Source organism: Nomascus leucogenys, chromosome 18 (genome assembly GCF_006542625.1).
Source record: "Nomascus leucogenys isolate Asia chromosome 18, Asia_NLE_v1, whole genome shotgun sequence".
Lineage (NCBI taxonomy): Eukaryota > Metazoa > Chordata > Mammalia > Primates > Hylobatidae > Nomascus > Nomascus leucogenys.
In genome coordinates, this window is record NC_044398.1 from 24,578,834 (window position 1) to 24,592,630 (window position 13,797).

General features: G+C 38.5%; 1 protein-coding gene across 3 annotated transcripts in view; it reads left to right on the forward strand.

Annotated features, from left to right (window-relative positions):
- Positions 1–13,797, forward strand: part of ADK (adenosine kinase) — a 581,536-nt gene that overhangs the window by 389,020 nt on the left and 178,719 nt on the right. The gene's annotated exons all lie outside the window — the stretch shown is intronic.

The following is a 13,797-nucleotide window of genomic DNA, read 5'->3' on the forward strand; positions in this document are numbered from 1 at the left end:
AGATATGCAGATGGCCAGTAAACACATGAAAAGATGCTCAACATAACCAGTCAAGAAGTGCAAATCAAAACCAAAATTAGATACCACTTCACACCCATCAGAATGACAATTGTTTTAAAAAATGGAAATTAACAAGTATTGGTGAAGATGTGGAGAAATTGGAAACACTCGTGTATTTCTGGTGGGCATGTAAAACGGGAATGTAGAAGACAATTTGGTGGTTCCTCAAGATGTTAAACGTAGAATTATTACCATATGATCTAGCAGTTCTACTTCTAGGTATATTACCCAAAATAACCGAAAGCAGGGACTCAGATAATTGTACACCAATGTCCATAGCCGCATTATTCACAATAGCTAAGATAGAAGCAAATCAAATATTCATCAACAGATGAATAAACAAAATTTCATGTATATATACAATGGAGTGTTATTTAGCCTTAAATGAAATTTTGATACATATTACAACATGAATGAATTTTGAAAATACTATGTTAAGTAAAATAAGCCAGACACATCAGACAATTATTAGATTTTCTAAGAAGAATTCCACTTACAAGAAGTACCTAGAATAGGCCAATTCATAGAGACACATAGTAGGATAGTGGTTACCTGCGAGTGGGGTGGGGAGGAATGAGGCATTATTGTGTAATAAGTACAGAGCTTCTGTTTGGGATGATGAAAAAGTTCTGGAAATGGATAGTGGTGATAGTTGCGCCACACTGTGAATGTATTTAGTGCCAATGAATTGCATACTTAAAATGGAAAATTTTATCGTATGTATAGTTTACCACAAATTTTTAAAAAAAGATTGATTCTACAAATCAGTAAACTTAAAAGTTGGATCACAGCTTAGTATAGATTATTAAAGGAATTATTTTTCCCCACCTAGAAGAGGAAGTGGTAAAACTGTAAGCTGCTACGTGGCTGTAAGTCATGGGGCAAGAAAATCTTTTCTCTTTTGGTATGATTATTGTTCACTTGAATTCACTTCAAGAGGTATTTATATAGTACTTAAGTACCTATTATGGCAGACCAATAAGCAGTGGATACATAGTATATTTGAGAATGTCTGTCATTACGTGGACTATAGAATAATAAAGATTGGCTATAAGACAATTAGAGGTATTTGGTATTTTATTGAAGCAGTCTCAAAAGGTCTGTTGATAAATAAATCGATTTCTAGGGGTACGCCTCAGTGTTTACCCTGCCTTTGCTTAAGTAAACTAACAGTGATTTAGATAAAGCTATATTTGCATATAATTCAAATGCAAATAATACAACACCTTAATACATACTAGGTAAGTTGAAGGTCAAAATCAGATTTTTTTTAAATGTTAGTAGACTCTAAATATCAGTTGAGTGATGAAATTTAATAGGGATAATAAAAATTATACCATATTTGATTATAAAAAGCAAGTAGAGTAAAATGCTTTATCCCTTTAATCTCATCATCCATTGTTTTTCTCCTTGAATACTACAGTGATAATGTTATCTTTAGTTCTCCAGGAAAAAAGGGACATTTTACTTCTAAAATGTGATGAAGGATAAAATATAGTTCTCAGAGAATATACATAGGATTCTTTAATATTTCCCCCCTCAAAAAAATAAAATATACAGTGTTTAGTATAAATTTTCAAAATGTCAAAACTCAGCTAAAACCAAACACACTTGGCCCTTATTTTCTACGTGATGTCACCTTCCTCTTGTCAGAGGATTGTCCGGTAGTAATGATGATTTAAAACTTCTGATAGCCTCAATATTTAAAAAAAAACCTTGTCCACAAAGATTATTTCTTCACAGGCAATGATCAATGATCCCTGTGAGACAAGAAATAAATAAGATAAACCTGATGATTACCCCAGCTGACTCCTTGGAGATAATTTCCAGGCAACAGAAGAAAGGTAACTAAGGCCAGGCACAGTGGCTCACGCCTGTAATACCAGCACTTTGGGAGGCTGAGGTGAGTGGATCCTTTGAGGTCAGGAGTTCAAGACCGGCCTGGCCAACATGGTGAAACCCCGTCTCTACTAAAAATACAAAAAAGCCTGGCAGGGTGGTTGTGCGCCTGTAATCCCAGCTACTCGGGTGGCTGAGGCATGAAAATTACTTGAACCTGGGAAGCAGAGGTTGCAGTGAGCCAAAATTGCATCACTGCACTCCAGCCAGGGTGATTGAGACTCTGTCTCAAAAAGAAAAAAGAAGGGTAACTCAAGTAGAGCCTTGCAGTCTCTTTTAATGAGGAGTTGGAGCTGGAAGTTCAAGGGGTCTAAGACAGCTAGTGTTTGTAAGTTAAAAGTACCAGAGAAGAACTAGCTGAATAGAGAGAGAACACAGGACATTTGCAGAATCCTACCAAGTCTTCAGCTGAGTATGAATCAGTGCATTTTTGTGAAGAAATTAAGGAAGACCAGGAAAAGAACCACCTAAAAAGATTATAGAGGACAGTCTTCAGTACACACATGAGGACCTATAACCATTCCTATCCTACTAGTCGGAGTGGATAACCTCGTAATTCACGAGGCTTCAAATAGAGTATTAAAAGGAATTTTGTCTCATTAGCAGGTTAAAATCAGCTCTAGACTAGATGTTCTCTTCCCTCCTGTCAATATTATTACAATATATTTGACAACCTTTATGAAATGGACAAATGTGTTAAAAGACACAAAGTACTAAATCATACTCAAGAAGAAATAGAAAAAGTCCGTTTAGATTATTAAAGAAATTGAACTTGTAGTTAAAACCGTTGCTACAAAGAAACCTCAAAGGCTGAATTGCTTCAGTGTTTAATTCTTTTCTGTTTGTTTGTTTGTTTTGAGACAAGGTCTCACTCTCTCACCCAGGCTATAGTACAATGGAACAATCATGTCTCACTGCAAGCTCAAACTCCTGGGTTGAAGTGATCCTCCTATCTCAACCTCCCGAGCAGCTAGGACGACAGGTGCAAACCACCACGGCTGGCTAATTTTTAATTTTTGTAGAGAGGGGGTCTCGTTTTGTTGCCTAGGCTGGTTTCAACCTCCTGCACTCAAGCGAGTCCTTCCACCTCAGCCTCCCAAAGTGCTGGGATTACAAGCATGAGCCACTGCACTTGGCAGTGTTGAATTTTAACACAGATTTCAGAAAGATGTAATACCAGTTGTATACAAACTGTCCCAGAAAATTGAAGAGGGAGAAATATACCTATCTTATTTCATGAGGTCAGCATTTCCTTCATACCAAAAACAAAGTATTGCAAGAAAAGAAAACTACAGCCCAATATCCCTCATAAACACAGATGTAAAAATTCTTCAAATAATTTTAGCACATCAAACTGAACAATATATTAAAAGAGTAATTCATCATGACTAGGAGTATAGAATTAGTTTAGCATTTTAAAATCCATCAATGTAATTAAATATATTAAGACTAAAAAGAAAAATCACATGATTATCCTAAAAGCTTTTGAAAAATCCAGATATCTATTTCTGTTAAAAGCCCTCGGAGGCTGGGCATTATGGCTTATGCCTGCAATCCCAATAGGGATTGGTGAGGGTCAGGAGTTTGAGACCAGCCTGGCCAACATTGCAAAACCTCATCTCTACTAATAATACACAAAATAGCAGGGCATGGTGGCGGGCACCTGTAATTCCAGCTACTTGGGAGGCTGAGGCAGGAGAATCGCTTGAACTGGGGAGGCAGAGGTTGCAGTGAGCCAAGATCATGCCACCACACGCCAGCCTGGGCAACAGGGTGAAACTGTGTCAAAAAAAAAAAAACAAAACCCTCGGAATAGTAGGAGTAGAAGCATGAAAAACATCCAGATTTAGAAAGAAGGAAGTAAAACTGTCTCTAAAATTAGCTGGGCATGGTGGCACACGCCTGTAAGCCCAGCTACTTGTGAGGCTGAGGCAGGAGAACCCAGGAGGCGGAGGTTGCAATGAGCCAAGATCATGCCACTGCACTCCAGTCTGGGTGACAGAGCAAGACTCCGTCTCAAAAAAAAAAAAAAAAAAAAAAAAAAAAGCTATTAGAACTAAGTGATGTAGCAAGATTGTAGCATACAGAATAAAAAATTTAAATCTCAAATGTATTTTTCTATATTAGCAAGAAACAACCAGAAATTTAAAAATACAATTTCCAATACCATCAAAAAGTATAACAAAGTATTTACTTTGGGATAAACCAGACCAAAGATGTATACACTGAACACTACAAAACATTGTTGAAAAAATTTAAGAAGACCCAAATGGGAGATATATCACGTTCATAGATTAGAAGACTGTGTTATTAAATATAAATTCTACTCAAAATAATCTATAGTTTAGTGTAATTCAGTCAGAATTTCAGAATTTGTTTTTAAAGACAAGTTGATTCTAATATTTATATGGAAAAACACTGGACTAGAGTAGCCAAACCAACGAGGATTTTAAAAACCAAATCAGAGGACCTTTACATGATTTGAAGACTTATTACAAAGCTACAGTAATCCAGACAATGTGGCATTGGCGTAATGATAGACAAATAGTCAATGGAACAGAAGGGAAAGTCCAGAAATAGACCTAAATTTATTTTTCAACAATGTTTCAGAGGCTTTTTCATGGAGGAAGAAAACAGTTTTTTTGACAAGTCGTTCTGGAGCAATTAAATATCCATATCCAAAAACGCAAACTTCAACCCACATAACAAACAACTGCACAGCTATTAGAATGTCTAAAAGTGTGACCATACCAAATATTGGTAAGGATATGTGGAGCAGCTAGAATGTAAACTGGTACAACTACTTTGGAGAATGGTGTTCTTGTTTCTTACAAAGTTAAATATACATCCTCCAAATGACCTAGCTATCCCACTCCTAGATATTCACCCAGGACAGATGAAAGCATCTGTCCATGTAAAGACATACACAGATGTTTATAGCAGCTTTATTTGTAATGGCCAAAGTCTGGAAAACAAACCAAACATCCACAACTAGTAACTGGATAAACAAATTGTGATATTTCCATGGAATAGAATATTACTCAACTATAAAAGAATTATACTATTGGTAAGAAATGAACCAACAGCATAGAAGAATTTTAGAATACCTATGCTGAGTGTAAGATACTATAAAGTACATTCTATATGATTCTATTTATATTCTAGAAAATGCTAACAAATTTATAGTGATGGCAGATCCATTGTTGTCTGGGGACGGGGTTATGCTATGAGGCAGTGATCACAAACGGGCATGAGGAAACTTTTAGGAGTAATAGATGTGTTCCGATTGTGGTTGTGGTTGCAGTACTTTATACATACGTCAAGTTTTATCTAATTATACACTTTTAATTTGTGCAGATAATTGTATGTCAGTTATACCTCAGTAAAGCTATTAAAATGAATATATATTTTATGATTCCATTTATATGTTTAAAAGTAGGAAACATTATTCTAGAGCCATTAAGTTCCAAAAATACACTGCTAAAATGAAGAAGTGCCAATTTGTTATTTTTTGATCACCATATATTAAACTTCTGTTATTTCCATGGAAGATCCCCTTATGTTTAAGTAGCAATGTCAAGCCAGAGGAAGAGTGTTTTGATAGTCCTGGATTCTAATGATGACAACTAAAAATTACCATAACCTACCATTCAATAATGCTTTACAGTTAAAAAGGGTTTTCACAAAAACCATCATTTAATCTACAAAGCAATTCCATGTGTTTTTCTAATGCATGTAAAGTTTCAGCTTGGCTCATAGAATATATTCTCAATTTTTGTTAGGTAATGTTGGTAGTAGTTTTACGCGTGTTAATCATGTTATCTATTAAGTTTCACTTCACTTTAACTTGCTTTGATAACTCACACTCTTCATTCATCCCTGTTAAAACATAATGAATAGTACCAAGTGCATGAGGGAAAACTCACAGTTATTGGGCTGCTCTCTACTATACCACCTTACTTCTGTTCCAACAAAGTTATTTGCTTACAAAAAGTTAATTTTGTTTTTCCTAAACAAAATTGTGAAATTTGTGTTCATTAATTATTTAACATTATATATTCTGATGAAATATGAATGCAAGTAGAATGAGAATTAGTTTAATGAGTTAAGGTTGGTTCCAAAACTAAATACATATGAGTTATTTTTAATGTTGCTACTGAATTGGATATGGGCATGAAAAGTATAAAAGATTAAAGGCAGTAAAAAGCTGTAAACATCTGTATTCAGGAGTGCTTCACAGGTGTTTTTATGTTTTCTCTCTGCTTTAAAGAAGTTGAAACTAGGCCGGGCACCATAGCTCACACCTGTAATCCTAGCACTTTGGGAGGTTGAAGTGGGAGGATCGCTTGAGCAGAGGTGTTGGAAACCAGCCTGGGCAACATAGGTGGACTCCATCTCTTCAATTATTTTTTTAAAATTAGCCAGGCATGGTGGCACACACCTGTATTCCCAGCTACTCAGGAGGCTAAGGTGGGAGGATCGCTTGCACCTGGGAGGTTGAGGCTGCAGTGAACCACAATCATGCGACTGCACTCCGGTCTGGGTAACAGAGTAAGACCCTGTCTAAAAATAAAATTTTTAAGAAAGTAAAATGAGAATTCATAAACTGTGAATTCTAGATGTGGTTCTACAAGAAAAACTCTAGAATGTCAGACTGCAGGCATGCTCAAAGGTTTTTACCCTTTTTTTTTTTTTTTGAGACAGAGTCTTGCTCTTCTTGCCTAGGCTGGAGTGCAGTGGCACAATCACAGCTCACTGCAACCTCCACTTCCCAGGTTCAAGCAATTCTCGTGCCTCAGCCTCCCAAGTAGCTGAGACTACAGGCGTGCACAACCATGCCTGGTTAATTTTTGTATTTTTAGTAGAGATGGGGTTTTGCCATGTTGGCCAGGCTGATTTTGAACTCCTGACCTCAAGTGATTTTGAACTGCCCGCCTCTGCCTCCCAAAGTGCTGAGATTACAGGTGTGAGCCACTGCACCCAGCTGACCCTATTTTAAATATTAGCAATTGATGTATCATTATATATTAAAATAAAATGTTTAGATTATGAAAGCTATTTTTTGTTCCTTAATTTAATCATCGCTCTGATTTATTTGTCAACTACTATTCCGTTTCCTTATCTGTAAATTGAGGGGATTTGCATAGAAATACTAGATAATCTTTTAATTTTTTTCTTTTTATTTATTTATTTATTTTTTAATTTTTATTATACTTTAGGTTTTAGGGTACATGTGCACAATGTGCAGGTTTGTTACATATGTATCCATGTGCCATGTTGTTTTGCTGCACCCATTAACTCGTCATTTAGCATTAGGTATATCTCCTAATGCTGTCCCTCCCCCCTCCCCTCACCCCACAACAGTCCCGGGAGTGTCATGTTCCCCTTCCTGTGTCCATGAGTTCTCATTTTTCAATTCCCACCTATGAGTGAGAACATGCAGTGTTTGGTTTTTTGTCCTTGCGATACTTTACTGAGAATGATGTTTTCCATTTTCATCCATGTCCCTATAAAGGACATGAACTCATCATTTTTTATGGCTGCATAGTATTCCATGGTGTATATGTGCCACATTTTCTTAATCCAGTCTATCATTGTTGGACAGTTGGGTTGGTTCCAAGTCTTTGCTATTGTGAATAGTGCTGCAATAAACATACGTGTGCATGTGTCTTTATAGCAGCATGATTTATAGTCCTTTGGGTATATACCCAGTAATGGGATGGCTGGGTCAAATGGTATTTCTAGTTCTAGATCCCTGAGGAATCGCCACACTGACTTCCACAATGGTTGAACTAGTTTACAGTCCCACCAACAGTGTAAAAGTGTTCCTATTTCTCCATATCCTCTCCAGCACCTGTTGTTTCCTGACTTTTTAATGATTGCCATTCTAACTGGTGTGAGATGGTATCTCACTGTGGTTTTGATTTGCATTTCTCTGATGGCCAGTGATGATGAGCATTTTTTCATGTGTTTTTTTGCTGCATAGATGTCTTCTTTTGAGAAGTGTCTATTCATGTCCTTCGCCCACTTTTTGATGGGGTTGTTTGTTTTTTTCTTGTAAATTTGTTTGAGTTCATTGTAGATTCTGGATATTAGCCCTTTGTCAGATGAGTAGGTTGCAAAAATTTTCTCCCATTTTGTAGGTTGCCTGTTCACTCTGATGGTAGTTCAAGAAGCTCTTTAGTTTAATGAGATCCCATTTGTCAATTTTGGCTTTTGTTGCCATTGCTTTTGGTGTTTTAGACATGAAGTCCTTCCCCATGCCTACGTCCTGAATGGTATTGCCTAGGTTTTCTTGTAGGATTTTAATGGTTTTAGGTCTAACATTTAAGTCTTTAATCCATCTTGAATTAATTTTTGTATAAGGTGTAAGGAAGGGATCCAGTTTCAGCTTTCTACATATGGCTAGCCAGTTTTCCCAGCACCACTTATTAAATAAGGAATCCTTTCCCCATTTCTTGTGTTTGTCAGGTTTGTCAAAGATCAGATAGTTGCAGATATGCGGCATCATTTCTGAGGGCTCCGTTCTGTTCCATTGATCTATGTCTCTGCTGTGGTACCAGTACCATGCTGTTTTGGTTACTGTAGCCTTGTAGTGTAGTTTAAAGTCAGGTAGCTTGATGCCTTCAGCTTTGTTCTTTTGGCTTAGGATTGACTTGGCGATGCGGGCTCTTTTTTGGTTCCATATGAACTTTAAAGTAGTTTTTTCCAATACTGTGAAGAAAGTCATTGGTAGCTTGATGGGGATGGCATTGAATCTATAAATTACCTTGGGCAGTGTGGTCATTTTCACGATATTGATTCTTCCAACCCATAAGCGTGGAATGTTCTTCCATTTTTTTGTATCCTCTTTTATTTCATTGAGCAGTGGTTTGTAGTTCTCCTTGAAGAGGTCCTTCACGTCCCTTGTAAGTTGGATTCCTAGGTATTTTATTCTCTTTGAAGCAATTGTGAATGGGAGTTCACTCATGATTTGGCTCTCTGTTTGTCTGTGATTGGTGTACAAGAATCCTTGTGATTTTTGTACATTGATTTTGTATCCTGAGACTTTGCTGAAGTTGCTAATCAGCTTAAGGAGATTTTGGGCTGAGACAGTGGGGTTTTCTACATATACAATCATGTCATCTGCAAACAGGGACAATTTGACTTCCTCTTTTCCTAATTGAATACCCTTTATTTCCTTCTCCTGCCTGATTGCTCTGGCCAGAACTTCCAGCACTATGTTGAATAGGAGTGGTGAGAGAGGCCATCCCTGTCTTGTGCCAGTTTTCAAAGGGAATGCTTCCAGTTTTTGCCCATTCAGTATGATATTGGCTGTGGGTTTGTCGTAGATAGCTCTTATTATTTTGAGATACGTCCCATCAATACCTAATTTATTGAGAGTTTTTAGCATGAAACGTTGTTGAATTTTGTCAAAGGCCTTTTCTGCATCTATTGAGATAATCATGTGGTTTTTGTCTTTGGTTCTGTTTATATGCTGGATTACGTTTATTGATTTGCGTATGTTGAACCAGCCTTGCATCCCAGGGATGAAGCCCACTTGATCATGGTGTATAAGCTTTTTGATGTGCTGCTGGATTCGGTTTGCCAGTATTTTATTGAGGATTTTTGCATCAATGTTCATCAAGGATATTGGTCTGAAATTCTCTTTTTTGGTTATGTCTCTGCCAGGCTTTGGTATCAGGACGATGTTGGCTTCATAAAATGTGTTAGGGAGGATTCCCTCTTTTTCTATCGATTGGAATAGTTTCAGAAGGAATGGTACCAGTTCCTCTTTGTACCTCTGGTAGAATTCGGCTGTGAATCCATCAGGTCCTGGACTCTTTTTGGTTGGTAAGCTATTGATTATTGCCACAATTTCAGAGCCTGTTATTGGTCTATTCAGAGATTCAACTTCTTCCTGGTTGAGTCTTGGGAGGGTGTATTTGTTGAGGAATTTATCCATTTCTTCTAGATTTTCTAGTTTATTTGCATAGAGGTGTTTGTAGTATTCTCTGATGGTAGATTGTATTTCTGTGGGATCGGTGGTGATATCCCCTTTTTCATTTTTTATTGCGTCTATTTGATTCTTCTCTCTTTTCTTCTTTATTAGTCTTGCTAGCGGTCTATCAATTTTGTTGATCTTTTCAAAAAACCAGCTCCTGGATTCATTAATTTTTGAAGGGTTTTTTGTGTCTCTATTTCCTTCAGTTCTGCTCTGATTTTAGTTATTTCTAGCCTTCTGCTAGTTTTTGAATGTGTTTGCTCTTGCTTTTCTAGTTCTTTTAATTGTGATGTTAGGGTGTCAATTTTGGATCTTTCCTGCTTTCTCTTGTGGGCATTTAGTGCTATAAATTTCCCTCTACACACTTCTTTGAATGTGTCCCAGAGATTCTGGTATGTTGTGTCTTTGTTCTCGTTGGTTTCAAAGAACATCTTTATTTCTGCCTTCATTTCATTATGTACCCAGTAGTCATTCAGGAGCAGGTTGTTCAGTTTCCATGTAGTTGAGCGGTTTTGAGTGAGTTTCTTAATCCTGAGTTCTAGTTTGATTGCACTGTGGTCTGAGAGACAGTTTGTTATAATTTCTGTTCTTTTACATTTGCTGAGGAGAGCTTTACTTCCAACTATGTGGTCAATTTTGGAATAGGTGTGGTGTGGTGCTGAAAAAAATGTATATTCTGTTGATTTGGGGTGGAGAGTTCTGTAGATGTCTATTAGGTCTGCTTGGTGCAGAGCTGAGTTCAATTTCTGGATATCCTTGTTAACTTTCTGTCTCGTTGATCTGTCTAATGTTGACAGTGGGGTGTTAAAATCTCCCATTATTATTGTGTGGGAGTTTAAGTCCCTTTGTAGGTCACTCAGGACTTGCTTTATCAATCTGGGTGCTCCTGTGTTGGGTGCATATATATTTAGGATAGTTAGCTCTTCTTGTTGAATTGATCCCTTTACCATTATGTAATGGCCTTCTTTGTCTCTTTTGATCTTTGTTGGTTTAAAGTCTATTTTATCCGAGACTAGGATTGCAACCCCTGCCTTTTTTTGTTTTCCATTTGCTTGGTAGATCTTCCTCTATCCCTTTATTTTGAGTCTATGTGTGTCTCTGCATGTGAGATGGGTTTCCTGAATACAGCACACTGATGGGTCCTGACTCCTTATCCAGTTTGCCAGTCTGTGTCTTTTAATTGCAGCATTTAGCCCATTTACATTTAAAGTTAATATTGTTATGTGTGAATCTGATCCTGTCATTATGATGTTAGTTGGTTATTTGCTCGTTAGTTGATGCAGTCTCTTCCTCGCCTCGATGGTCTTTACAATTTGGCATGTTTTTTCAGGGGCTGGTACCGGTTGTTCCTTTCGATGTTTAGTGCTTCCTTCAGGAGCTCTTTTAGGGCAGGCCTGGTGGTGACAAAATCACTCAGCGTTTGCTTGTCTGTAAAGTATTTTATTTCTCCTTCACTTATGAAGTTTAGTTTGGCTGGATATGAAATTCTGGGTTGAAAATTCTTTTCTTTAAGAATGTTGAATATCAGCCCCCACTCTCTTCTGGCTTGTAGAGTTTCTGCCGAGAGATCAGCTGTTAGTCTGATGGGCTTCCCTTTGTGGGTAACCCGACCTTTCTCTCTGGCTGCCCTTAACATTTTTTCCTTCATTTCAACTTTGGTGAATCTGACAATTATGTGTCTTGGAGTTGCTCTTCTCGAGGAGTATCTTCGTGGCGTTCTCTGTATTTCCTGAATCTGAATATTGGCCTGCCTTGCTAGATTGGGGAAGTTCTCCTGGATAATATCTTGCAGAGTGTTTTCCAACTTGGCTCCATTCTCCCCGTCATTTTCAGGTACACCAGTCAGACGTAGGTTTGGTCTTTTCACATAGTCCCAAATTTCTTGGAGGCTTTGTTCATTTCTTTTTATTCTTTTTTCTCGAAACTTCCCTTCTCGCTTCATTTCATTCATTTCATCTTCCATCAGCGATACCCTTTCTTCCAGTTGATCGCATCTGCTACCGAGGCTTCCGCAATCTTCGCGTAGTTCTCGATACTTGGCTTTCAGCTCCATCAGCTCCTTTAAGCTCATCTCTCCATTGGTTATTCTAGTTATCCATTCATCTAATTTTTTTTCAAAGTTTTTAACTTCTTTGCTATTGTTTTGAGTTTCCTCCTGTAGCTTGGAGTAGTTTGATCGTCTGAAGCCTTCTTCTCTCAACTCGTCAAAGTCATCCTCCGTCCAGCTTTGTTCCATTGCTGGTGAGGAACTGCGTTCCTTTGGAGGAGGAGAGTTGCTCTGCTTTTTGGAGTTTCCAGTTTTTCTGCTCTGTTTTTTCCCCATCTTTGTGGTTTTATCTACTTTTGGTCTTTGATGATGGTGATGTACAGATGGGTTTTTGGTGTGGATGTCCTTTCTGTTTGTCAGTTTTCCTTCTACCAGACAGGACCCTCAGCTGCTGGTCTGTGGGAGTTTACTAGAGGTCCACTCCAGACCCGGTTTGGCTGGGTGTCAGCAGCGGTTGCTGCAGAACAGCGGATTTTCGTGAGACCACAAATTCAGCTGTCTGATAGTTCCTCTGGAAGTTTTGTCTCAGAGGAGTACCCAGCCGAGTGAGGTGTCAGTCTGTCCCTACTGGGGGGTGCCTCCCAGTTAGGCTGCTTCGGGGTGAGGGACCCACTTTAGGAGGCAGTCTGTCTGTTCTCAGATCTCCAGCTGCATGCTGGGAGAACCACTACTCTCTTCAAAGCTGTCAGTCAGACAGGGACATTTAAGTCTGCAGAGGTTCCTGCTGACTTTTTGTTTGTCTGTGCGCTGCCCCCAGAGGTGGAGCCTACAGAGGCAGGCAGGCCTCCTTGAGCTGTGGTGGGCTCCACCCAGTTCGAGCTTCCTGGCTGCTTTGTTTACCTAAGCAAGCCTGGGCAATGGCGGGCGCCCCTACCCCAGCCTCGCTGCCGCCTTGCAGTTTGATCTCAGACTGCTGTGCTAGCAATCAGCAAGACTCCGTGGGCAGAGGACCCTCCGAGCCAGGTGCGGGACACAATCTCCTAGTGTGCCGTTTTCCAGGCCCGTTGGAAAAGCGCAGTATTAGGGTGGGACTGACCCGATTTTCCAGGTGCCGTCTGTTACCCCTTTCTTTGTCTAGGAAAGGGAACTCCCTGACCCCTTGCGCTTCCCGAGTGAGGCAATGCCTCGCCCCGCTTCGGCTCGCGCACAGTGCGCTTCACTGACTGCCCTGCACCCACTGTTTGGCACTCCCTAGTGAGATGAAACCGATGCCTCAAACAGAAATGCAGAAATCACCCGTCTTCTATGTCGCTCAGGCTGGGAGCAGTAGACAAGAGCTGTTCCTATTCGGCCATCTTGGCTCCACCCTCCTAAATTTTTTCTTATAGCTTAAACATATTATAAAACTGATGGTTCATTTTTTTCCCACATTCTAAGATTAATACTGTTAGATTTTATTATAAATTAATAAAGTTCTGCTTTTGAAATCTAAAATAATGCCTGACATTTCTTTTAGGTAGTTCTTATTTTTTTATTATGAGTGTAGCCTTAACTGTAGTGCCTTTTAAGCTGAATTCTCCCCATTTGTGACCCCAGTATTCCTTTTTTGTTTAGTGAACCCAGGGGAAATGATATTTCTCTCCAAAAAATATCTGAAAATATTTGGTTAGACACATGCTGGGACAAAAAGTGAAGTATCCACAGTAATACCGTTGCTATATTCTTGTGATATAACCAAATTATAATTACTAAATGATACGATTTACTTTTTTAATTCTGGTAAAAAACATACACAATATAAAATTTATACCATTTTAACTATTTTTAAGTGTACAAATCAGTGGCATTAAGTACATTTGCAATGTTG